The sequence below is a fragment of the Amphiprion ocellaris genome, chromosome 16 (genome assembly GCF_022539595.1).
Source record: "Amphiprion ocellaris isolate individual 3 ecotype Okinawa chromosome 16, ASM2253959v1, whole genome shotgun sequence".
NCBI lineage: Eukaryota > Metazoa > Chordata > Actinopteri > Pomacentridae > Amphiprion > Amphiprion ocellaris.
The window spans coordinates 2,253,694-2,280,621 of NC_072781.1; the positions used below are offsets into that span (position 1 = coordinate 2,253,694).

Below are 26,928 nucleotides of genomic sequence, written 5' to 3' on the forward strand. Positions count from 1 at the left end.
ATTACAGAGAAGACATTAACTGCAGAATGTAAATTAGTAAAACTATAAATTTAAAATCATTTCTAGACCATGACAAGTTGTTTTGATCATAAAGTAAAATACTAGATTGCTCATAATTGTTCTGTTGTCATTTTAGGTGTCATTTTTGTCATTTTGTGTCTCATTTTAAGAATATTTTGTCTTGTTTTTGTTGTTTTTTGTCTTTTATTGTCTGACTTTTGTCGTTTCACATATTTTCGTTGTTTTATGTCTCATTTTTATTGTTTTGTGTCTCATTTTCGGCATTTTGTGTCCCATGTTTGTCGCTTTGTGTTTCATTTTTGCCGTTTTGTGTCTCATTTTTATAATATTTTGTTTTTGTTGTTTTTTGTCTCATTTTTGTCGTTTCATGTTTCCTTTTTGTAATATTTTGTCTTGTTTTTGTTGTTTTTTGTCTGACTTTTGTCATTTTGATCATTAAGTAAAATACTATATCATTCAGTTCCAGATGACTAAATGTTGGGCTCCTTTGTAGACACTCTGTGATCTGGAAGTTGTAATGTGGAAATGATAAACTGAGGCTGAAAGTTGTTGAAACAACACAGAAATTTCAGGTTGTTCATGATGTTTTGTAAAAATATAATTCCTTAAATGTGAACTTTTTCAAAATGTACTTTTTTGCACTAAAACAAAGGAAACATTTGGAGTGATTTATAGGTTATTATGCTGTGATTTTACTGGTCCGGTCCACTGGAGATCAAACTGGACTGAATGTGGAACCTGAACTAAAATGAGTTTGACTCTCCTGCTCTACAACTTCTTCCAGCGTGAGACACTTCAGCTCCTCTTGGCGTGAAAACAAGCGACCAAGCAGCCAGGAGATCAATCGCAAAACTTTTCAAGGTCTTCCATCTAATGTTTCCTTTGATAGTCTGTGGACAGATTAGGGCACATAATGTGAAACCCAATGAGGCGTCTCCTGCACACACAGGCCAAACTAGAACGTCCTCCACAGACATGATGTAACCGCTGCTCCAGCTTCTTCAGGGTGGATGATGTTCAGTCTGTCATGGCTGGGAAAACCTGGCTCGCCTTGAAAGTGCAACTACAATTAGCAGGTTTTTGGACAACGCAACATTATTTTATTTGATGTTACTTCAGGATTCAGATCAGTTTTCATAGGCAGAACATAATCACTATAAAAAACAACATTTGCTTTGCTGCGTCCCGACAGAAGAAGTGGACGGAGTAGAAGTCATGCTCTAGTCTCGGTGCTTCTCAATGGCTACGAAGCTCCACAACTTATGAGTTTTACAGTAAAGTCTATAAAAATATGAGAGGACACATGTCCAGTGTACTCCCGTTCTTTTGTAATATTGTCACCATTAATGACAATTTTTCAAAATACAGATTTTTTTATGTAGACATTATTTACAGTTTTCCGCCTGTTGTTTTTTTTTTTTTTTAATTTTGTTTAACTACAGTTGACATGTAAATTACTTTTAGTTTCTTTCCTGTAATTACAGTTAGTCAAAATTGAAAAACAAAACAAAACAGGGAAAATCTATGTATAAAAAAGGAAAAAAATGTGAATTTATTCCAAAATTACAGGTTAATTACAGGTTTGAGTGTGAAAAAGAATGAATTAAAATTTTTGAAAATGCACATTGTTGATGTGGATATTATTTACAGTTTTGTCAGTTTTTTGTTTGTGTTTTTTAATTGCAGTTAAAATAATAATGTATTCCGTTCACTAAATATTATCTGTAATTAAGTAATAATAAAAAACACGGAAAATCTGTAAAAAAAACAAAAACAAAATATCATTTAAAAAAAAACACTGGGAAAATCTGTTGAAAGTGTAGAAATGTCATTATACAACTAAAACAATGTCATATATTTATATAATTTTTTAACTATTATTTTCTATTGTATATATATATATATATATATATATATATATATATAGATATAGTTTGTATGTTTGTTTATTTTTTGCTCTAGATTTTTTTCTAGATGGTTTTTCCTTTTTGTTTTTTTTGCTCATTTTCTTCTATATTTAATTTTATATATAGTTATATATTATTTATATATATTATTATCATTGTTATTTGGTTTTTTTATTTTTATTTTATTTTTTGATCATTTTTATGAATATCTGGGTTTATATATATATTTTTTGTTTGCTTTTTGCTCTTTTTTTGCTAATTTTTTCTACAGTGTAATACAGGGTTAACATGTTATAGAGAGCTGTTTTTTTAAATGTATTATTTTGAAGGCTGTCATATGTAGTGCTGTTGAACTCTACTGCAGAGAAATGTTTCTGTTGTGTAGCTTCACTGATAGAAAGTTGGACAAAGACCTTTCTCACTATAAACTAGATTTAGCAGCATCACATTATACCGTTGAATCATCACTTAATAAACTCGCTGCTCCAGAGACTGAAGTTTGTCCGGATCACAGCGGTGTTATAAAAGGGGGTTAATTTACAGCAAACATGTAAACCAGTTGTTGCCTTGGTATCGAGTGTAAGAAGGAATTCTCTCTTTGCCGTTAGTGCAGTCTCTAAAAGCCATGAATAGTGGAGGTATTTGGAACAGAGCTTCAGCTGAGAACTCCACTAACATGATCTGCTGAAGGCCAGTCTGTCTCCTCTGTTTATATCGTCTCATGTATGAGGATCTGAGGTACAGTTCATCTTCTGTGTTTTTATGACATACATAAATTGCAGAATTGCCTCTAAAACAGAACCCACAGCTCAGACTTTGAAATCTGATCATCTTACTGTTGATCACTGTTATTAATCAGTCCCATGCTGATATCATTACTTTGCGCTGCAGGGTTGCAAACTGCGGGTGTAATACAGATGTTTCACATATACAGCTGCTCCACCGGGTCGGGAATCACGTCGGTGCCAAGCTAACTCCTACATTAGCGTGCTTTATTCAATCTGAAGCGTTTACTCCACTGTTTTTGCTGCTGTATGAATCAAAGTGGCTCCTGCAGGGCTTTGGATGGAAATGAATAAGCGTCTTCTAAATGCCAACACTCTTCACGATTGCTTAAATCCTCCGAGCAAACACACACTTACCCTCGGTGATCTTCTGTGAACCGCTACCCATCAGCCCCTCCGCTCTCAGAGGGCTAATCCCAGGGGGAGAGTGGGTGTCCACGGAGGATACGTGGTGTCGTACGCGTTAATGGGGGATTACACATGTTAACATCTATCTCACAGAGCGCCTGGCCAAAGGGGCTCCGCTATAGGGGTTTAGCATATGAATAAGGAATAAGGGGATGATTGAATGGAGGCCACGGTGACTGAGAGCTGCCACTCGAGCTGGAGTGGATGTGGAGGAGGAGGGGAGTGATTAGGATGACACACAAAGACCTAAATCTCTTTTGGAGATGGGAGAGGAGAGATCGCTTTCAGCCAAACGGTTTTCTTTGCCGCACTTCCAGGATTTCAGTTTGGAGATTTTAGGCTCGGTCATGTGGCCTCGAGGAAGCTGCAAGGGTTGTGGGTTGAGGGTTGTAAACAGGTTCCAAATCATGTCTAGTTTTGAGGAAATGTACAATACAATGATATTTTATTCTGGTATATTGGAAGATTTCTAAATTAGCTGTGAAACTTCACCAACCGTTTGTAACTAGCATGTTGATGCTTCATATGGGAAAGAAAAACTCAGCAGCACTTCATTCAACCTTGGTGTAATGTACATTCATACTGTGAGGAAAAAGTTCTGTTGACTTGTTTTCTTTTACAGATTATTGATGGACAATCATCCCAAGAAAAACAACAGAATCTGTTGTTTCAACATACAGTCATGAAAACAAAATGATCAGACCACCTTGTTTTCTTCAATTTCTTGTTCATTTCAATGACTGGTACCATTAAAGGTGCATTACCTGAAGAATACAATGAACACGACAATAAATCCAGCTGATTCCATAATACTTTATGTCCTATTTGACATGCTTCAGCTTCATTATATTCCAGGGTCTATAAGAGGACATTTCATGACATCCAAAGACCTAGAGTGGTTTCCTGCTGACATTCAAGGCGTAGCATAACTCAGAAGTTGTCAACTCTCACATAATGTCTAAAACTAGAGAATTATGTGAAGCCACAAAGGCAGCCATCATGATTGAGAGACAGGTAGCCAAAAAACTGAAGATCTCCAAGACAGCCGTTCATTCCACCAAGAAAAAACAAGCCCAACATGGTTCTACCAAACTGCTAGCTGGTCAGGAAACGTCTTTCTACCCACCAGATGACCGTCACTCATACGTTCCTGTCAGGAATCGTCCTCAGAACTCCAGGGACCTTAAGAATGAGTGGACACTGTGGAGAAATGGGACTTGTTCTTCAAGGACAGTTGGAAAGCAACTTGTTGCGCTGGTCTGAAGTCCCACAGGGCAGGAAGAAGCCCTTCATCAAGGAAAGGCAGAGGAAAGCTGGTTACTCTTTGCTGGGATCACAAGGATTGAACTGTTGATGATTGGACTAAGGTTCTCTTTAGGGATGAATCCAGTTTTCAGTTGATGTCCACTCCAGCCAACTTACTGGTTAGGAGGAAGCCTGGAGAAGCTACAAACCAGACTGTCTGCTCCTACAGTAAAACATGGGGGTGGATCAGTGACCATCTGGGGCAGTTTCAGTCTGGGTGGAACAGGGTGAATGAACCAGGTCATGTTTGGGACTACTCTAGAAAACAGTCTTCTTCCATCAGCTGGAAAACTCTTGTTATCATTATATTTGTCCAAACAAATGTACCTTTAGTGGTACCAAGCATTAAAATGAACAAGAAATTGAAGAAAACAAGGGTGGTCTGATAACTTTTTCCATGACTGTATGTTTAAAGCCGCCTTCAAGCAGGGAATTGTCTCAAACCATCTCATACTAATGATCAAAACTACTGCATTTTTAATTAAAATTTTATTTTTATGATCACTACCAAACAAACTTCGAACAGGTTTAGCGCTTCTTACGGCCAATTTAAATTCCAAACTCCTCCTCTAGAGCAGCATCACGGTGAGCCAAGTTGAAAGAAAGCCACGTTTCATGATATCAAAATCTCTAGTTTTAGGCTAATCGTAGCTGCTGACTCATTGCTCTAGCAGGTCTTTGCTTAGTTTGACATCAACTCAGCCTCCAAATTAAATGAAAGAAGTGCCTTCCTAAAGAAAAACAAAAAACTCTCACCTGCTCTTTTCCTGATAACTGTCTATAAGCGATATAAATCATCTGTCTGTAAACTTGTTGAGCTGTTTATTAGTGATAAAATAAAGCAGGAATAAAGCAGGAACCTACATGTATTCAGCTGGTGGTGCAGAAAATGCAAAAATATGTTTTTAGGTTTGATCTTAATTTGCTATAAAGTCCATCTTCCACTGCTGGTACTGCAGCTGATAGAACACTGATTGGAAAATTGACTCATCTGTTAGTTTTTTCAGACAGAATATCCAATAAATAACATTATTCCACAAACTAAACAACTTCCATGTACCTTTCACTATTTGACAGTGTTACACCTAAATGCATGTCTTGTTTTTACGGTTAAACGTATAAAGTTAAAATTTTAAGAGCTCTAATGTGCAGCTGTCAACTATTAAATTATTATTTCTAATGTTGCTTTTCTCCATTATATATATATATATTTTTAATTCTTTGCAGCTTTCCGTTATAAGAACTTGTTCCTCTGGACTAAAGTAGGTGGAAGTAGAGTCAAATAAGGCTTCAAATGATGTGCCAAGTGTCGCTTTTTATGGTCATCAGATGGAGGAAACCTGGTTAAGAAATAAAGCGTATAGAGACGGTTGTAATCCTCTTTATCTCTGATTGAGCCAGATAATGAAAAGAAACCTCAGTTATGTGGCCTCATTGTTCACCTCTCAGTTCAGAGCAGCTAACGAGTTTGACAAGAATTGTTGTATTTATTATTATTATTTCATGAACTACTTTGGCTAAAAGAGTTTATTTTCCAAAAAGTCCTGCCTTCGTTTTGCTTCTGTCCAGAGACCCGGTGGTGAAATTGACATGCAGCACAGACTGCAGCAGTCTCTCTGGGAGAACGAGGTGTTTATTTCCTGAAGGTCAGGCCTTTTGTGTGGAGAAACTTCTTGCCAGATGAGATAGGGGAGTAAATTGCAGATCTATCATTCCCTCCCTCTCTTCTTCTTCTTCGTCTCCTCCCCGTATTCCCTATTTTTCCTACCGTCTCTCCTCTTCCCGTGTCCTTTATTCTCAGCATTGCCACCCTCATCTCTTTCCATCTATTCTAAACCACCTTCTCCACATTGTGCCTCTCTCTCACTCTGTCTCTTCCTGGTGTGAAATCGGCGGAGGAGCCGTTGGCAGCGTCTGATTTATGACTCACTCTGTGCAGACCCTTATCAGGTGCAGGCAAGGCTCTCTGTGCTGCTGCCTGCGCCTGAATGACAATGGAGAACCAGTCGCATTATGCTCCGCAGCCTCGCCCCTCGCATTCTGGACACTGCAGATTACATCTAGCTCCTTGATTTATGGACGCCATTTTGGCTCCTGAGAGGGACGTGAGGGGGAGTTTGGAGGTGAGGGAGGGGAGGGCGGAGGCTGTGGTTTCCAAGGCCAGCGTGTGCACTCGGCCAAACAATAATTTTTGAAGGGAACCTGGCGTGTTTTATATGCATATGTGTGTTTGTGTGTTGTATTTACGTGCACGTGCGCGTCGTTTATCACTTTGTCAGGTGGTTTTCTGCACAGATATTGACGACGACTCCTACTGGAAGCAGATTTCAGGCGTATTAACATGAAAAACTCAAAATTAGAGCAAAAAATATATCTTCCAGTGAGCAGAAACAAACAGTAAAACACTGTCTAGTGTCTGTTTTTCTTCTTTTCTTTTATTCCTCGTCTCCACTGTGTAATTGAATCATTGCCATGTGCATCTCTGGAGATAAGATATGTTATTTGGGAGAATTATTTAAATGTAAAAAAAAAGGAAAAAAAACTTGTTAGCTAATGTAATTAACAGAGAATTATCACAGCTGCAGTTCTTTGTAGGAAAGAAGTAATTGTGTAATCTAACACATTAAATGAGGGAAATGAGCATCACGTCTCAGACTTAAACACAGCAGGCGTTTTGCATTCATTTCGCTCAACAGTCAGGTTTTTTATTGCTGGCGTGTTGAGAAAAGCCAGAGAAATGTCACTTTAGTCTTTTCGAGGTTGCTGCTGAATGTTTGCATCCTTCACAAAGATGTCATTTAATGTGAGGAGAGAAGATGCAAAATAAGAAATAAATGGCACCTATGCAAAATAAGAGACGTGCAATAATCCAGCAAATCCCTTAAATCTGCACTGAATCTCCCTGTGTACACTTTATTATTGTTCTATGTGTAATACCATGTTAAAGATAAGATAAACAGCTGCTAGGATCCAAAGTTTTGAAGTAATTTAATGTTTAATGTTTGCATCTTTTACAAAGATGACATTTAATATGAAGAAAAAAGCTGCAAAATTAAAAAAATGGCACCTATGCAAAATATCAGACGTGCTAAAACAACAAATCTGCACTGAATTTCACTGTGTGCACTTTATTACTGTCTTGTATTTAATACCATGTTAAAGATAAGATAAATAACTGCTAGGATCCTAAGTTTTGAAGTAATTTAGTGTTTAATGTTTGCATCTTCCACAAAGATGCCATTTAATATGAGGAGAGAAGCTGCAAAATAGATGTGCAGAGATGTGAAAAAAACAACAAATCAGTGCTGTGTGTCCCTGCATGCACTTTATTTCTGCTCTATATTTAATACCGTGTTAAAGATAAGATAAACAGCTGTTAGGATCCTAAGTTTTGCAATACTTTAGTGTGTCCATTCACTGACTCCCTAGTTGCTTCAGAGGTTCTGCTTCCTCGTTATATTAATATTTTTCTAAAAAGCAGATTTCTTTCCCCCCTCCTGTTATTGCTCCATCTCCCCAGAAACACATTTTCTTTGTTTGCTTTTCTTAAATGACTGGATGCGTCTCAGAGAACTCAGAGAGTTCGGTTCAGCAGGTTTCCAACTCATATGTTTCCAAGATATTCAGATAATTATCTTTATTTTATCAATGTACAATGCTCTCCAAATCTGAAGCTAAAAGCTAAACCATGACTGACTGTAGGTGATGCTAATATGCTAAGCTAATAAAGCCTTAATGCATGCACCAGGCTGTGACCTTTCCAGTCCTCCCACTCAGCCGCTCGGGGTCGCTTCCATCCGCCGACAGCTGTGAATAAATGTAAATATACATGTAAATGTCATTCTCTTGCAGTGAAGTTCTCCTTCCCTGTTCTCCCTGACCGGCCCGGTAAAATGGCCGTCGGTCTGGTCTCCAGCGGCAGGCAGCTTTCTGATAAATGTCTCCCTGAATACATTTCTACAACGATGAAAACCAAAGACTTTTAGAGGAGGAGGTCTTGGAAAGGGCGCAGCTCGGCACCACCAGAGAAGGGAGGAAGGTCTGGGAGGCCCTGAGAATGATGCCTCGTGTTCCAAAGGCAATAAGAGTTACGGCTTAAAAGTGGGTTTCATAAAGGCTGGTTGTTATGGTTCTCGCAGTTGCCAAGTGGCGAAGGGCTAAGTGGAGATAATGTGTCCTTGTAGCTCATCAGAATGTGGAGAGGGGATGTGGGCGGCGTGCTCGGTGGACAGATGGCCAAAAATCACATGAAACGCAGCGCAGACCCTCCTCCCCGTGTTTACAGGCAGCAGAATCCCAAACAGTAGCGCAAATTATTTGTAAGGTCATAGTTTGTTGACACCTTTTTGGTCTATTTATATCTCTTTACACTCTCTCTCTTTCCCACGCAGCTCCAGCGAGGGAAACGTCCTGCAAATTACTGCGGAAAGTGAAGTTAAACAGACTGAAAAAAAGGGTAAGTAAAATAAACTTTTTCATGCCTCCACTAAAAACACTCTCACAATCATAGCCGTCACAACTGTTTAGCTAGTTGCATGAGATGTGCACACTAAAGCGCTCATTAAATGCATTAAAAGGTGAAGATGCTGATTGTTTTAAATGCTGCAGCTCACTCTCTGTGTCTGTGTGTGAGAGAGAATAGCAACAACGTGGGTGGCTTCCCCTCCAAATCCAGTTGTGTGAATATTTTTTTGCACTTGTGAGAAACCTCCCTGACATGTTGCATTCCCCAACCCTCAAACTAACCTTAACCCAAACCCAGCTCCAACCTTAACCCCAAAACCCAGTCGTAACCCTCAAGCAGCCCTTTGAGGAGGACAGAAATAGCTTTACTTTCTAAAAATGACTACCACATGCTCCTCTGGAAGATGGAATACACACTCTGGGATGTAAATAAATAACTGCATTTACCGCTGATAGAAAGACGCGCCCCTCCAGACGAAACACTTCAAACAACAAGAGCAAATACAGCGAGCGGTAGATGCAACACGCAACACACACACACACACACACACACACACACACACACACACAATGTCACACACACACACTAATACACACAAAGGGGCACCAGGCAGGACTTGGAAGGGGTCCTGGACACTGTCATGGGTCCACACGTCAAATGAGCCAGGGAGCCAAACAACAACAATAACAACAGGAGCCGGAGCATATGGGGCTCTGTACCAGCTGAGAAGGGCCACAGAGGTCCCCAGTGTGTGTGTGTGTGTGTGTGTGTGTGTGTGTGTGTGTGTGTGTGTGTGTGTGCACGAGGCAAAGAGAAAGAGGAAGGGGGGATAGTAACTGAATTCTGCTGCAGAGAGATGAAAGAAAGGAAAAAGTATGTTTGGGAGGAAAAGCGACAACAGAAGCCAACAGTTCAGGCTGCAGTTCTTAAAGGTTCTCTCCACGTCTGATAGTTTTGGTTCGAAATATTAGCATAGAAGCTATTTCCAGCAATAATAACAATCAACATGCATGACAACAGGCAGACTCACCAGTTTAAGTTGTTGAATTTTTTGCCTATTTTGAACATATTTCTCTAACGTTTCTTCCCATTCAGACTTAATTTAGGCGTCACGTTTTGTCTTTTCTTTCACTAATGCTATTTCTGACAGGAAACCTTTGCTGAAATGTGACCAACAGCAAGAAATTTTACAAATCTAAGCACTCCAGCTTCTCTAGTTTGAGGATTTGCTGGACTTTTGTGGTTTACATCTTTGCAAATTTAAAGTTTCTGAGTAGTTTTCTGCATTTCATTGATGTTATAGTTTAATTATTAGGCAGAAAAATCAATAACTCTATATTGAAATCTCTGATGAGGATAATTCTGATAGTAATACCACCACCAAACATAAAAACTGAATGTCCAGAGTGTATCCAGCATCCACAAACATTCATCCCAGTACAATCAGCTCGGAAAGTCTTTTATAGTTTGTTTAAGCTGAGGTTCTAACAGATCCATGATGCACATTCTGACAGATTACAGAAGCAGTTGGAGCCCTGATATGCTGATGTAGGCAAATAGTTTTTTTTCTTTTTGTTTTTTGTAAATGCAGCTGGAGCTAAGCTATGAAAAGCCCCGAAAAAATAAAAGAGAAATAATAGAAAAAGCAAAAAAAGTGTTGGATATTTACACAGATTATACGGAGTGAGAGAAAAAAATGGTTAAAATGAAATCTGGGGTTATAGATTCTCTAGTTTGAGAATTTGGTGCACTTTTGTGGTTTACGTCTTTATAAATTTAAAGTTTCTGAGTAGTTTTCCGCATTTTATTGATCTTATAGTTTAATTATTAGTCAGGAAAATGAATCAGCTAGTAGTAGCTTAGCAAAATTAGCATTCACGCCACAGATCTATCTTCATTCTATAGAGGTCAATGACATGCAGGCAGATTTTCTGAATTAAAATCTGATTATTTCTAGAAATAATCTGTAGTACTTCATCATTGCACCATAAGTTTCCCTCACCAAGGAATAACACAAAGATTTTTGATGTAAGTCTCATGCAGAGCATTTCAAATGCCTCAGAGTATTGAGGATTTTGCACAATCAGTGTCTGCTGTCTATGAGCAGAAATGACTACCAGCTAGAAGCCATCAGATCTGTGTTGCTTTGGAAGAGAGAAATCTAAAGTGGACCTCAGTGTCGCCTGACAGACCAAGTGAAAGTCGGAGAAACTGTGACTTGTGGAGGCCGAACACGCCGTGGCAGCAGTTTAACCCTCCTGTTGTCTTCAGTTAGGGCACCAAAAAATATTGTTTCCTTCTCTGAAGAGAATCCAAAAATTCAGCAAAAAAAATCCCCAAATTTCAGAAAATTTGCAAAACTTTCAGTAAATAGTTTTTAAAAATTAGTAAAAATCTTCCAAAAAAATTCTAGAAATATCTAAAGTGATTGCATACATATCGGTAAAAATTCTAATATTTTCTTTAAGAACATTCACATAAAAAAACCAACCAAAATCCAGTGAAATTCGCTGGATTTTGGTTTTTTTTTTTTATGTGTTCTTATGAAACTTTTAACATTTCTTTTTTTCCACCAAAGAATGTTCAAAAATTTCCCGAAAATGTGGACATCAGAAGTTTCACTGTGAAAATATATATTTCTTCCACATTTTCAAACTTTAAAACGGGTGAGTTTGACCCGCAGGACGACATGAGGGTTAAGTTGGTACAGAGCAGAGATTACCCACTGAGAATAAAATAGAACCCGCTGGGCTGCTAAAACACACACAAACACACTAAAACACACACAAACACACACTAAAACACACACAAACACAGACTAAAAGACAAGTTTGAGACACACTCGAGGTACATTTGCAGACAAAAATACACACAGAGGCAGAAACATGAATTCATGTATATATTCTTTTGACATGTTCATTAATTTCCTGTAATGGAGACTCAAGTGGAAAAACGCAGCACAGCTAGCATGCGGGCTGCAAAGATAATAATCGGTCATAATATGCAGCCGGATGCAGGATTATTCTCTATTTTTGTTGGTTTAAATGTGTAAACAAACTGTCAGATTTCTATTTTTGTGTCTTATGAACCCTGATTTCCAGATTAAACAGGGTTTCAAACCTGTTTGGTACCTAACCACAGCTGTACTCCATCCTGCTGGTGGCTCTTAACACAAACAAAAAGAAGCTAAAACACAACAGTTATATATACACTGTGTTTAAATCATCCTAAAGCAGGGGAGTCAAACTCATCTTAGTTCAGCTCCACATTCAGATCAGTTTGATCACGAGACAACAATGAAACACAAAACAACAAATAAATGAGAAACACAACGACAAATGGCTGATAAAAAAGATAAAAACCAAAACAACAAAATATTACAAAAACGAGACACAGAATGACAAAAGAACAATGAACAATCTAGTATTTTACTTTATGATCCAAACAACTTGTCATGGTCTAGAAATGATTTTGAATTTATAGTTTTACTAATTTCCAATCTGCAGTTAATGTCTTCTCTGGAATTTTTACGCTTTGAGGGCCGGATTGGACCCTCTGGAGGACCACTTTTGGCCCGCGGGCCTCATGTTGGACTCCCCTGTCCTAAAATGTTCATGTAAGCCCCTAGTTATAACTGTAAATTCAGATAATAATAATAATTGGTCTTTTTAAATATGAAAGTGCTGCGATAAGTCTCAAGAAACTGTCAGTTCCATTCAATAAAATCTGATGTTATTGTTTTTTTGCATCTAATTTTACATGTTAAATAACAGTACAAATATGTAGCTAGATAGAAAATCACTCATTCAGGCTTTATTTCATTTTATCTGCAGCGATTGGAGCCTGAAATAATGTGTAAATGTGATAGGTTTACTATTTCTTTCCATTCTGTCAGCGTGACATAAATACACAGTTGTAAAACTCGTATAAATCAATATATCTGCAGACATAACGTATTGATATATGTATACACAAAGATGTAGTGCTCGTAACACACAGACATCTACACACACAGAGCTACACAGTGTTAACCAAACATGTGCCAAAACACCAGTGCCCAGCGCACACTCAGCCTCTTATTTCATCTGAAAGACCCACTTGTAATGCTATCACTCTCAAAGTCAATTTTTGCACTTTTGCTCTTATAATCCCAGTTACAGAGCTCATTCAACATGATGGATAATGCCTCTCGCAGCACCTCGCGAAAACAATTTGGCCGCTGTACTTGGGGGGAAACCTAAGAGGCGAGCCGCGCCGCACACATCATTTTTCAGCTTCCAGCGCTCATAAGAGCTGGGGTTGTAAAGTGACTTCTGGGTGAGTTGATTTTGGCCAAAATGGGCAATATGGCCAACACACACACACACACACACACACACACACACACACACACACACACACACACACACACACACACACACACACACACATGGACTGACGGAGAGTGAAAAGTGCAGGGAAACAGTGTAGACAGGAAATAAATAAGATATGAAAAGAAAAAAACACCGATTGTGAACAAACTGTGAGCAAAGATTTCAAAAGTGAAAAAAACCAAAACAAAAACCCGACCACCAAACCGATGAGAAAAAGTCCGGATGATGGACCACAATTGCAGGCTCCAGGCATCGTAAGTTAGATTGGAGCTTTCAGCAGGAGGCTGGTGTGGTGTGGGGCTACAGAACGTTCCTGTTCCACCGGGTTCCTGATGACATGACTGCTGGGAGTGTGGAGTAATTCCTGCAGTCCTGGTTAGCTAGCAGGGCTTTGGGGTTTGGCTCGCTCTGATGTTTCCACAGCATGAGGATGTTTTCCTGTGATATATTTCTGTTCGCTCCGCAGCTTCTTCTATACATGCGTTTTGTCTGACTTCTGTAGTTTTCCATCGAATTGTAAAGTTAATATTTGCAAAGTGCAGCTTATAAAATGCTCCCAGAGGAAAGAAATGCTGACAAATCAGAAACAAAATGACAAGAAAAGTAGGAAAATGCTCAAATGATCATTTGTTGCTGAGGAAGATGTCTTTTGTGCCGGCACAGGTCTTTTGTGCCGACGTAGTACAGGAGGTCCTCGACTCACATCAGAGTTCCGTATCTACTGATCAACGTTGTTGATTTTTGCTGCAACTCGGAACTCCGGCGAAAATGTAAACAAAGCCGTTCCGTGCATCACGATATCCATCAGTTCTTCATAAAGTCCTGAATACCATGACTTTCATGCATGTATGAATCATTTTACTAGAAGATAACAGAATATTGTAACGGACTGATATTGTTGTTGATGTTGAGGTTTCAGTGTTTATTGTTCAGTTCCAGATTTACCTGATGTCAGTGAACGTACCATGTTTAGTTAGCTCACCTCTGATTGGCTGAGAGTCAGCAGTAGAGAGAGCTGGGAACGGTGGCTAATTCTGGAGCTAAGTTATGGGGTTTTTCTAGTTATTCTGGTGTTGGCTACGGCCCACAGTAGCCTGTATGAAGGTTCAATAAACCAGCAGAGAACCAGATAAAGTCTCACTCATTCATCACAGAGGGTCACTACAATATGTTGACCTGTTTTTACAACTTCACCCATGTTGGTCGGTTAGAAACACATTTGTGATGTGTCTCAAAGGTAACACAAGCGGAAAATGTCTTAATTGAGAGGTGAAATTTCTTCAAGAACCTAAAACAGAAGTCCAGCTGCTTTTTCCTGAAGCTCCAAGGATGATGTGGATGACTGAGAGCTTTTCACCACAAAAAACATGTTTCTCCTCAAAACGTCCCCAAGAATTAGTTAAACAGGAATTCTGTCCTCTTCTGTTGTCTTCAGGATGCTATCGCCCCTATTTGACTGATCTTTCCTCACTCATGTTTTTTTTTTATATATATATATATATATATATATATATATATATATATATATATATATATATATATATATATATATATATATATATATATATATATACATACATATATATATATATATATATATATATATATATATATATATATATATATATGATTTTTGCTGAAAAGATGCGACATTAAGGTCTTTGAGAGCCTTAAAAAGAGGCGATTTTTACTGGAGCTTCAACGATTACGTGGATGACTGAGAGTTTTCCCAGTTTTTCCTCAAAATGTAACTGAGATTTAGTTAATCAGGATCTCTGTCCCCTTTCCTTCGCCCTCCTCTCCTTCTTTTGTCCATTTCCTTCCACCTGGTATCACCCCTGTCTGACTCGTCTTTCCTCCATCATCCTCGCTCTCTTTCCCCCCATCTCCACAGGGTTTCTTATCTCTCTTCCCTCATCTCTTCTTGGCTCCTCACCTTCCCTTCTACTCCTCTTTCTCCTCCTGTGTCCCCCTCATTTCTCCCCCGTCCTCCCCCCTAGCGTCCCCGTGGCCGTCCCCCAGGCGGCTGGGTGTGGAGGGCGCTGGCTGGCGGGGTGATGGATGACCATTACGGCAGCTTATTGGAAACAGTCTGATTTATGGGCGAGCGCTGCCTCGGCCTAATGGCTTCATTTCTTTCTGCCGCCACATGATGTCACAGCCAAGGTCACCGTGGCAACGGCCCCTCTTTGTTGTGGCTTCGCTTGCTGATGACCTGAGAGGGATGGAGGGATGAGGAGGGAGAGATGAAGGAGGGGACAGAAAGGGGGTTTTGAGGTTTGTTTGCGAAGGCAGAGAGGTGATGTATGAACGCGTAGGTGAAGCAAAAAAAAATGCTTCTGAGCAAATTCTGTTTTTACTGCTTATCCTTCACCCGCTTTCTTAAACTCTCCCCTTTCTTCTCACTCACTTCCTCTCCTTTTTCCCCTTGCTCTCCAGCGCTCAGTAAATTAAAAACTCCCTCCTTCACTCCTCTTCTTCCCTTCCTTTCCTTCCATACTCCAATGACGAAATAAAAACACGCGCACACACACACACACACACACACACACACACACACACACACACACACACACACACACACACACACACACACACACACACACACACAGCTTTACGGCCTCCCCTCAGACAGCTATTACTCACTTCTACTTTAAATGAGTGCTGTCAAATATATGGGCCCGCCATTAAGAAGCCGATCAATAAAAATGCCATTAGGGGTGGAGTAAAAACGCTGATATTAGTGAAGCTCAAAACAAAATATTTGATTTTCGCTCTGATAGTTAGCGGGCTGTCCAAGAAGCTTGGAGTTGGGGGGAGCTGGGCTTGTATGTCGCAGTCAGTATTTTACCCACTGATGTTTATTTCACGATGGAGGCACGTTTCTCATGAAGTCTGAGGAGGTGGAAGCTGGATTTGAAGTTGTGGAGACTTTGAGCAGCGATGTTTCAGTACAAGCTGGAGCTGCAGCAAATGATCGTTTTCATTGTCGCTTAATTTGTCATTTGTTTTCTCAGTTAATTGATTCATTGTTTGGGCTAAAATATGTCAGAAAATAGTGGAAAATGTTTTAAACATGGCAAAAAAAATGTAAGAAAATGGCCAAAAAGTCATAAAATGGTGAAAAATGGTGACAAATGTCAAAAAATGGCAGAAAATGGTGAAAAATGTCAGAAAATAGTGAAAAATGTCACAAAATGGTGAAAAATGTCAGAAAATAGTGAATAATGTTAGAAAATAGCAAAAATGTCACAAAATGGCGAAAAATGTCAGAAAATAGTGAATAATGTTAGAAAATAGCAAAAAATGTCAGAAACTTGTGAAAAATGTCAGAAGATGGTGAAAAATGTCAGTCACTGTGTCCCAAAACCGAGGATGTCTCCACAACACAAAGATATTCACTGAAAAAAAAAGCTGAAAATATTAAAATTTCAGAGGCTAAAATCTGAAAATTTTGATGTTTCTTCTTTAAAAAAATACTCCAAAGGATGAATCATTTATCAAAATAGATGTTGGATTCATTTAATAGTTGTAAATTAATTGATTAATTGATTACTTGATGCAGTTTTAGTACAAATATTATTTCATCTCTGAACAATGTTTGGTGAATTTAGAATTTTTTTTGATTTAACTTTGTTTAAAGTGCAGTGTCTCAGTATTTTCACCTTTAGAGGTTCTACTACTGATGGTAATATGGTGTTTTATCTGGTGGCTTTTTCCCCCATAGCATCTACTGTACAGTATTTCAGTTATTTCATTACTGGAAAAGAAACTGTTAAAGTCATAACACCTGCATCAAACCAGATGGTTCCTTAATTTTCAGAAACAGAACCTTTTTGACATTAATTGACAATAAAGTTTTATATCTAACAGTTTTTTAAGGTCTTTAACCTGAACAGATATTGTGAGCACCTGATATTCTCTATAATGTCCACTGCAGCTATGAAAATAAGAAAAGTTCACTTTTTAGCACTGTTATTTCTCTTTATGTGTGTTCTTACCTCGCCATAAATTCCTTGGCATATGTGTTCTCAGCATTTGTCCACGTACACGTGCGCACCTCACCAGTGCACATGTGTGTGGGAAACCTTTGTACTGGTTTGTTTTGTTTAGGTTCGTTTAAGCGCCTCGGCTCGTGAGTTTTAATCACTGTGTAAATACAGGAGTCTGACTTCATTGGTGATTTATTTATTGACAACAGACGTGGAGTGTGAACCTCTGGGTTCTGGGAAACGGGGATTGTCAGCCTCTTCTGCACTCAGACTCTGGTGTTTTAGCTGACCACTGATGCCCTGACCCACCTCAGACTGGTTTGTGTGGCGCCTTGTGAAGCTCAGTATGCAAATCTTGTGGTCATCAATTAGTGTCAGATTGGATACAAATGGCTTTTTATCATCACAGAGCTGGATTTCTCAATTTTTCTGTACATGGAATGTCTTAGTAGCATTTTAGGCTGATGGGTTTATGCCATATGCATGTAAAAATGTACAAATTTACTACAGTTAGCACCATAACCTGGTTGAAAACATGTTTTCACCCACATACATGCATCTTTTTTAACCTTCTGCAGTCAGAAAACCCTTTAACCATCATAGTCTTATTTTCACTGGGTCATTCATATTAGCAGCAGGTGCAGGGAACACGAAGAAACGCACACATGCATTAAAACATGCAGCATAAGGTGGCCATTGTAGCTCAGTGTTCTTCAGGTGTGGGCGACACACATGCCTCACATCACAGCGGTGTTTGTTTAGCTGTCACGACGTCGCTTTTTGTCCAAAGGTGTGTCCGACCTACGGAGCATTTTCTCCAGAGCGGCTCCAGCAGTTGGTTCCCAGCTGGGATAAATGCACCACTGTATTTAAACCTAAACCGTACCAGCAGGATGCTGCGGCATGTGTGTGTGCATGTGTGGCTTCTAGGATTTCAGAGGATGACATTTTATTATCTCTTGGGAAGTTTGGTCTTTCTAAAGCTGTGTCGTATATCAGGATATTTTTTTTTTTTGTAATCAACTAGCATTCATGTGTCCACAATTATATCTTACCACACGTGCACGTCACTGTAAACAAAGCAGAGAGTCTTCAAGCACTTTGTAGCACACTTCTGATGAGAATAAAAATTTAATTCCCACTTTTACGACCTCTTCCTCTGCAAAAAATCTAAATAAAGTTTTGCACTAATGCACCAGAAATGTGGGTTTTCTGGAAAAAGGTCGTGTTTGTCCTCGACTAATTTACTTCACTTCACAGCCGGCTATAAATACATGGAACTAATTGTGTTGACAGCTGACAGTAATTAAAATGTGCTTTTTGGAGCGTAACACTGAAATAACTCTCTGTTGTAAAAATAAAAATGATTCCTGCACATTTGGAATATAAATCTACCAACAGGCCGCCATACGAGCTGCAGAGCATCTTAAAAGAACACAGAAAACTGATGGAAAACAATGTAAATTACAAAAGAGCACCACAGAAATACAGGCGAGAATAAAGACTTCAGTGTTGTTGAAAATAACCTCCACCTGGAAGGAGAGTCGCTGCTGAAGGTGTGGCTGCAGGCTGGAGCTCCAGACGAGGCAACAACACTCCTAAATCTCAGCCCGCTGCCCACCAAGCAATTCTCCTGGTAGGCAGCGCAGCATTCTGATGATTTATGATGAATCCTTCTCTCAATTTATCACTGATGGCAGGAATGTATAATTCAAAACATTTTGTGTTTTGCTGTGTGTTGCTTCCCTCCCTCCTCCGCCTAACGCCGTCCACCAGCATCACCGTCGCTGCTCTTTTTTAATTCTCTGCATGTACACAAGTGTTTTAAGGCAAATGTGACACGAGTCGTTGTATGTTTCTGACTAAAGACACCTGGTGCTGGAAAAATGGAACTAATGTGTGATAGAACGTTCTCCAAACATTACAGCATTCCTCTTCCTGTGTGTTCATTCATCTTTTACAGCAACGTTTCCTCTGAGCTGCCTTTTTCTTGTTTTGCAGGTACATTTGTGCAGACCTGTGTGCATAGAAACAAATAGCAGAATACCACAAGAAATCAGTTTTCAACTTGACTTAATAATTTACCTTTTTCCATCTATTCACTCCCACTCTGGTTTAGGTTCATGAAACGTTGCTATCTTGGTTTAATATTCACAGGTTTGAAACACAGGGAATATATTTCCTGGAATTACACCCTGACAAACGTTTCTTTTGGGTGGAACAGAAGTTTAGTCTCCTTTTTGGACATTATTAGGAAAGTGGTACACGTACAACGGATCACATCTGTTGTCTTTTTAAATCACTGATCCGTTCATTAGCACCTCAGAATCTCAGTTTCTGGGACTCAAATGGATGTCTTTGCTTGATATTTCTCTGTTTATATCTGACTGAAACCTTTATGTTCTGTATTCTGGAGTGTCATGCTGCTGCTTGAACACTTTTGCCATCTCTGCAGGAAAGGGACGCCTTGAGTCACCTCATGGTAAAGCCTACAGACTGTCAGGTATGATTTCATTTACAACATGATTATTTTAGTGACATATAACCAACAACCGTAACGAAAGTGATTCGATCCTTAAAGCTAACGACATACAGATTGTGTGTGGCATAATTGGAATATTGGATTGGAATAATGTTGAATTTAATCCAGACAGGAAGTACAGTTCTCTAAAATGGACAAGGCAAAACAGATTAGCCTAGTGTACAGGAGACCCAGAGTGGACTGGGATTCTTTTGTTTTGTTTCCTGTCTCTCAGAAGGTTTGCTAGTACAGTATGTCTGTGTTTTATTTCCACCTCCCAGCCTGCTGATGGCAGCAGCTAGAGGTAAAGATTGATGCTGCTCATCTGTTGGAATGGAGCTATAAAAGAATGAAGTGTACGGTTTTTCTCCCTGCACTACGTACACATGCACTCTATCTATCTATCTATCTATCTATCTATCTATCTATCTATCTATCTATCTATCTATCTATCTATCTATCTATCTATCTATCTATCTATCTATCTATTGCGATTACTGTAATTACCAAAACAAATCTGTCAGATTTTGTTAAATTTCTGCACTAAAACACCAAAGTCATAAATTTATCACTTTGTTTATCTCACTAGAACACATTTTTTCTCTTTTAAATGCATGAAATAATGAGGAAAAACTATCTATCTATATCTTCGGCCTTACAAATGTCGGGTTAATGCAACAAATTTTAAAATGCCGCAGGATCTGCTTCCTGAAATGACAACAAATTGCAAATCTGCAAAGTTTTACTATAAAATATACACATGCATCAAGGAGAGAACTAATATTTTAAGGTGGAATTGACCAAAAACTGAGTAAGAAACTGAACTGCAGGGATCTATAATGTCTTGGATCTGCAGTAAAAAAAAAAAAAAAAATCAGGATTCATATTAAAATCAAGGCTAAATCACTTATCCATCCATCCGTCCGTCCATCTGTCCGTCCGTCTGTCCATCTGTCCGTCCATCCATACGTCCGTCCGTCCATCCATCTCAGCTTGACCTCATTATAGATGTCCAGTATCTGATTCAGCTCCACACTGAGGCCTGCCCAGTCATTGATATATGCAATGCAACATTATCGTACCCTTTATTTATTCACGGGCAATCAACTAAGGATTTGTTAGGTTTGGAATTTGAACTGCAGTCAGATTTTGTATGACTAGAATAAAGACTTAACATTTGACTTTGGTTTGACAGCTGTAAACCACAACTCGCTCCAGTGAACTTGACCTTTAGATTTCAAAGTGCTCTCAAGTTCTGACTTAGTAAAATCCAGCAGCAACACACACAGGCCACACATCTCATCTTTTTTTCAGTCTGTGTAATGAAACATTTTGACCTCAGTTATGTAAAGAACTGTTAGTGCTTAAGTAACATGCTCAAGTTCTGTGTTTTGTATTTTGTCTGTGGACGCTTTTGACTCTCCCAGACTGGAGGCTGGACGTGTCTCAGAAGACTTAAGAATCAGCTCTGGTACTAATTTTGTTTCACATTCACGCTGTGAAAGTTTTCTCTGGGCCTCTCCATTGTTGCAACACTCACAGCAAAATCAGTGTCCAAGAACATTTGGGACTTTGTTCAGGAAATGATTCCCATGGTTGCTATTTTTGGGGTGGGAAATAAATATGCAATGATGGACAATCAGAGCAAATGCTGACTTGAGATACTCGTGTACGTCTAGAAGATGTTTGTTGCTGTTTTACTTAGAGACCTCCTCTGATGAAAAGGGTTTTTTTGATTTGTTTTGTTTACCTTGTTAGCATGTTTATATGTTTTTTTTGTATTCTAAAAGACATATCATGAGTGAAAATGGCTGAGTTTTCCACCAATGTCAATCTCAAAAACACAGATTCAGACTTCCGGGTTTTATATGTAGCAAATCTAAAAATACAAGATGTTTCTAGTTTGAACATGACTGAACTACTCCAGTATTACAAATAACTAGTAGTAATAACTATAGTAGTTTAACAATATTTGACGAGACTCTTAGGTTATTGTTGGACTTTCTATGTTCATGAGCACCTACTAGTCTGACGTTAATGTTCATTATTTGCAAAAGTCCACGAAAGTCTGAGCAGACTCATCTTCAAATGTTTTCAATGTCCAAATGCGGCCCAAACATTGTGCCCTACTGCTGTTATAACTACACGTAGATCTACACGTAGACACGAGGGTATTCCAAAACGTTGTTGGCCTCAACAGGAGAAAGATTGTTCTTGTGTTATTTTTCAGCATAATCTCCTTTAACTTCAATTCACGTGGTCCACTGATGTTCAAGCTTCTCTATCCCTTCATGGCAGAGGGTCATATCTTGAGCCTCCAGATTCTCAGCAACAGCATGCATGACGTCATCATCACTTTAAAATGGTGACCACACAAATGGGATTTCAGTTTGTGAAACAGATAGAAGTCAGACAGTGCAGGTCGGGTGATTAAGGTTCGTGGAGCAATAGTTCAGAGCCACATTTGGCTGCCTCTTTTGGTTTCCCTCTCAACTACTGATTTTCAAATTGCATCAGCTGCAACGAAATGAAGACAAATATTTGAGTTTTTGTGGACAGTGACAGAACTTTTTGAAGAACCTCGCACAGACCTTGTAGCTACAAGGGATGTGGTGTGTATACATAGATGCTGAACTACTGCTTGTGTAAGGAAAAGAGTCCTGGTAGCGGACTAGAAAGTAGAATAATACAGCAGCTACACCGGTCCAAAGCAGTCCATGTGCATGTTCACAAGACAGTATTGTCAAGGCTTTAGGTCAGCAGGTACAGGAGGTCCTCGACTTACGTTGGACTTCTGTTCCTACGGTGTGACGTAAGTCGACTTTCGCCTTAAGTCGGAACTCCAGTGAAAATGTTAACAAAGTCGTTACGTGCATCATGATATTGATCAGTTTACATATTTATACAACTACAGGAACAACAAACAGCCATCAGCTCACACTGAAACACAACTCAGCAGGAAAATACCAGCGAAAATTTAAACTGTACGTCAGACTTATGCTTGGTAGCTATAATGGAGTTAGCGAATGTAGCATAATCCAATGTGGTGGCAAATGTAAACAAAGCCGTTTTATAGCACCGTGTGACGATGTATTCGTCCACTCCACTCGCCAACTACTTAGACTGAATGGGTTCCAACGTAACGACGAAACGCCGTAAGTTAAAACGAGGACCGGCCCATAATCAGTTCCGATTTAACGGCGAAACAACACAAGTTGAGGGTGTCGTAAACCGAGGACCTCCTGTATGCTCAAACTACAGGCGAACAGTGGAGATTTGGATGGAGTCTAAAGGAGGCAAAGGTGTGGAATTACATCTAAGCCATTTTAATGCACAAAAGAAATGCATTGATGGAAAAATAAAATGAGGTTTTACAGGTTTAGTCAATGCTTGGAAAGAACTTTAAGTATTGTGTTGCATTTTCTTAAGCATTGAATTGCCCTAAATCCAAACTCCTCCTCAGACTATCTGTTCAGCACACTGAAGCAGCAACCATTTACTGTAAAACACTCCAAGTTTGATGAGGTTGTAAATGGTCAGCATTGAAACATGTTCAATATGTCCCCTGTCCCCTCTGGTTGTTTTGGGTATACCCTGTAGATGGCTCAGTGAGAACTAGCACGTCATGGACTAAGTGATGGATATCCACTGGTCTGTGTTGCAATTGCATGCCCCCCATCCTCTTATTTCCCATGGTGCCCTTGGCAGGTCAGTCACCGACGGGGCTTCAAGCACATTTTCACTCGTAGACTAATTTTGCATCCTTTAATATTGCATGGAGCTCATTTAGAGGCTGTGTGGTCGGGGTACAGTACACACATGGACACATATACAAGCATGCAAACACATCTACCCCATTGTAATTTCCTCTCTGAGCAGCTCTCAAGGGTGTATTTTAGGATGTTGCAAAGGCTTTTGGATTGATGTGGTTACACATGGCAAATTGTGCCTGTGCATACGTTTGTCTGTGATTGTGGGTGTATGATTGTTTTTGTATCATCTGCACATGTACATGGTAATATATAGATATATGTGTGTGTATGTGTGTGTGTGTGTGTGTGTGTGTGTGTGTGTCTGCGTATATGCATATTCCCTCATTCTACAAAAAAAGGATGGAGACACCCTTTCTGCTGCTCTCTCAGTCATCAATCACGCTGCCACTTTAATTTATGTGCCACTTCTGGTTGCGTTGTCGTTTATTTTCAGGGGGGAAGAATATCACCGTTGCACAGCTCTGGGGAGAAGTGGCTTCTGTTTGCAGCATACATATTGCTTCTTAACCCTTTATGAGCTAAAACAGATATACTGCATTGGCTGATAAGTAAAGCAATATAATCTGTAGACATGCTTATGAAATGCTAAACAGGGTTATTTATGACAGTCAAACGTCAGTGCTAAAGGTTCAGTTACAAAAACAAGAGTCACAAATAATTAATTCTTAGTTATTTTAAGCAAAGATCTGTAAATGTAACATCTAAAGACACAACTTTCTAGTGTGTGGGCAAGACTTACATGAACATATAACTTCCGATCTTTAATAAACGTCCTAATTACAGCCTAGCAATCTGATACTAAAGGGTTCCTTCCATCTCAGATCATTGATTGTTAGAATTTTCTTTTTCTGCTCGACCATCTCCAATATGCCTGAACTTTTTAGAGCATAAAATATGGACAGTTCAAAATCTCCACTGTAGTTTGAGCATACAGAAGGTCCTCGGTTTACGACGTCCTTGACTTGCGTCTTTTCGACGTTACGCCAGAACTGATTACAGGCTGGTCCTTGGTTTAACGTACGGCGTTTCATCGTAACATCGGAACTGGTTCAGTGCAACTAATTGGCGAGTGGAGCGGATGCATACTGTATGTACAGTCGTCACTCAGACATGTGTACATTTGACGCCACATTGGATTATTTTAAGTTTGCTAACTTCATTATGGCTTCCAAGCGTAAGTCAGACTTACAGTTTACGCTTTTGCCGGTATTTTCCTACCAAGTTGTGTTTCGGTGTGAGCTAATGACTGTTTGTTGTTACTGTAGTTGTACAAATATGTAAACTGATTGATACTGTGATACACGTAACGGCTTTGTTTTCATTTTCACCAAAGTTCCGACTTATGGCGAAAATCGACTTTTGTCACACTGTAGGTACGGAACTCTGACGTTTACTCCTGTAATCATCTTTAGAAAGTGTTCCTCATTCCAACATAAATAGCTTAATTGCTCCAGAATACAGTTGTCATTGTGTTGCAGAGAAGAAGCTGGTGTGCTTGAATTGCAGTGAATGGGACTAAAGATGGAGACTTCATAGATCTGCACTGCAGTTTGTAAAGGAAGCAACAGTGTAGAGTTACTTCATTTTGTGGTAAGAGGAGGTCATGTTTGACCAGGAGATCATTTTTGTGGGAAATAAAACTATAAGTATGTCACTTTGATACACAGAGATGAGTTTTAGCGTTTTAATCAATGACCAAAGATGGACTGTAACACCTAGAAATTACATGAAAGCTACACGAAGACAAATGCAGCAAGAATCTTGACCCATTTTCTGTTTATGTGCTGCAGAATCAGGCCTCGGAGGTCAGGGGTTACAAGTTGAAGGGGTCAGGCAAGTCATGACTGGATGAGGTCAATGTGAGGTTACTTCCGTTTGGGGATTCCAGACTATTCCTGTCCATCATAGAAGCCAATCCAGAAGACCTCTTCCACCCGGAGCCTCAGCCTGAGTCCCTCCTGTCAGAGTGATGTACAGCAGAAGGCAATAGATGCTGAGAGTGCAAGAGATTGAAGGCAGTCTGTTGGGAAAAATGTGCACACACACACACACACACACACACACACACACACACACACACACACACACACACACACACACACACACACACACACACACACACACACACACACACACACACACACACACACACACGTATACACACACACAGAAAAATGCACATGCTCATGCACTTATATGGCCCCAGCTCCCCTTTTAAGATCTTACAGATTCCATGCAAGGTTATTTTCCAAGTGCATGTCAGTGGCTGCATTTAAGCCACTAGAGAAGTAGATTTTTGCAGATTTCTGAAGGCATTCTTTTAACCCTCGTGTTGTCAACCAATAATCCAGCGAATTTCGCTGGATTTTGTTTTTTTTTGTGAATGTTCTTAAGAAACATTTTTAACATTTCTTTTTTTCCACCAAAAAATGTTCAAAGATTTCCCAAAAATGTTGAAAATGTGAACATCAGAAGTTTCACTGTGAAAATATATATTTTTCCACATTTTCAAACTTTAAAACGGGTCAATTCTGACCCGCAGGACGACACGAGTGTTAATTATCAGAACTTTATTCATTTGAAGTTGTTATAATTCCTGAGACTTCCATCTCTGCAGTATTTGTTTGTCTTATCGTACATTGCCATATCTTATCGTATCTCTCTGTTCATGCCTTGCTGGGTGTGGGCCTCGCCGAGTCACAAAGAAGCCATTTACTGTCGACTTTCCCAAAGCAACATTCAAACCTCGTCAGATTTCATTGCGTCGCCGTCTCTGCCTGGAAGGCAGCCTTTATGAAAGCGCTTGTGTTGTGTTGTGACACTTTAACCTATGTGAACAGGGTGATGCAATAAGCCGCCCTGTTTTATTGACTGCGTGAATCACGGCGAGCCCTGATTCAGTGTCGCTACCGGCTAACCGCTACATGCTACACGCTAATCTCCAGAGTATAACTTGATCCAGGCGGAGCAGATCTCCCCACCCTGCTCCGGGGATCTTTATCTCTGCAACGCGATTGAATTATTCCTTCTTGCTCAGCTGGAGGAATTGAGTTACAGTGACCATAATGCACAACAACAGACTGCTTGTGTCATGGAGCCGCGTAAAAGAAAAACACAAGTGGAACGCACAGCTAGATGTTAATTCAGCAACAAGTCACACACTCCCCACGACCATTAGAACTGTTGGAAGGAAATCAGAGCGACACAGAAAGCCAAGCCAAGGAGGAGAAAAATATTCCCCATATTCTTTCGACAAAGACGTTTTCACAATGGCTTCTAAAGTTAAGAGGATTGTGTGCAGCTTTATTGATTTTTTGTAGCAGTGTCCGGGAGATGGCGCCAAGAAAATGAGGTCTGGCTTGAAGGTTTATGTCCTGC

General features: G+C 39.5%; 1 long non-coding RNA gene across 1 annotated transcript in view; it reads left to right on the forward strand.

Annotated features, from left to right (window-relative positions):
* Positions 1 to 25,715, forward strand: part of LOC118470541 (uncharacterized) — a 186,917-nt gene extending 161,202 nt beyond the window's left edge. Inside the window, exons 11-14 of the long non-coding RNA XR_008604386.1 lie at positions 8,818 to 8,882; positions 13,052 to 13,208; positions 19,712 to 19,759; positions 25,341 to 25,715. This is a non-coding gene — a long non-coding RNA (uncharacterized LOC118470541). The remainder of the gene's footprint in view (positions 1 to 8,817; positions 8,883 to 13,051; positions 13,209 to 19,711; positions 19,760 to 25,340) is intronic.
* The last annotated feature ends 1,213 nt before the right edge of the window (positions 25,716 to 26,928 follow it).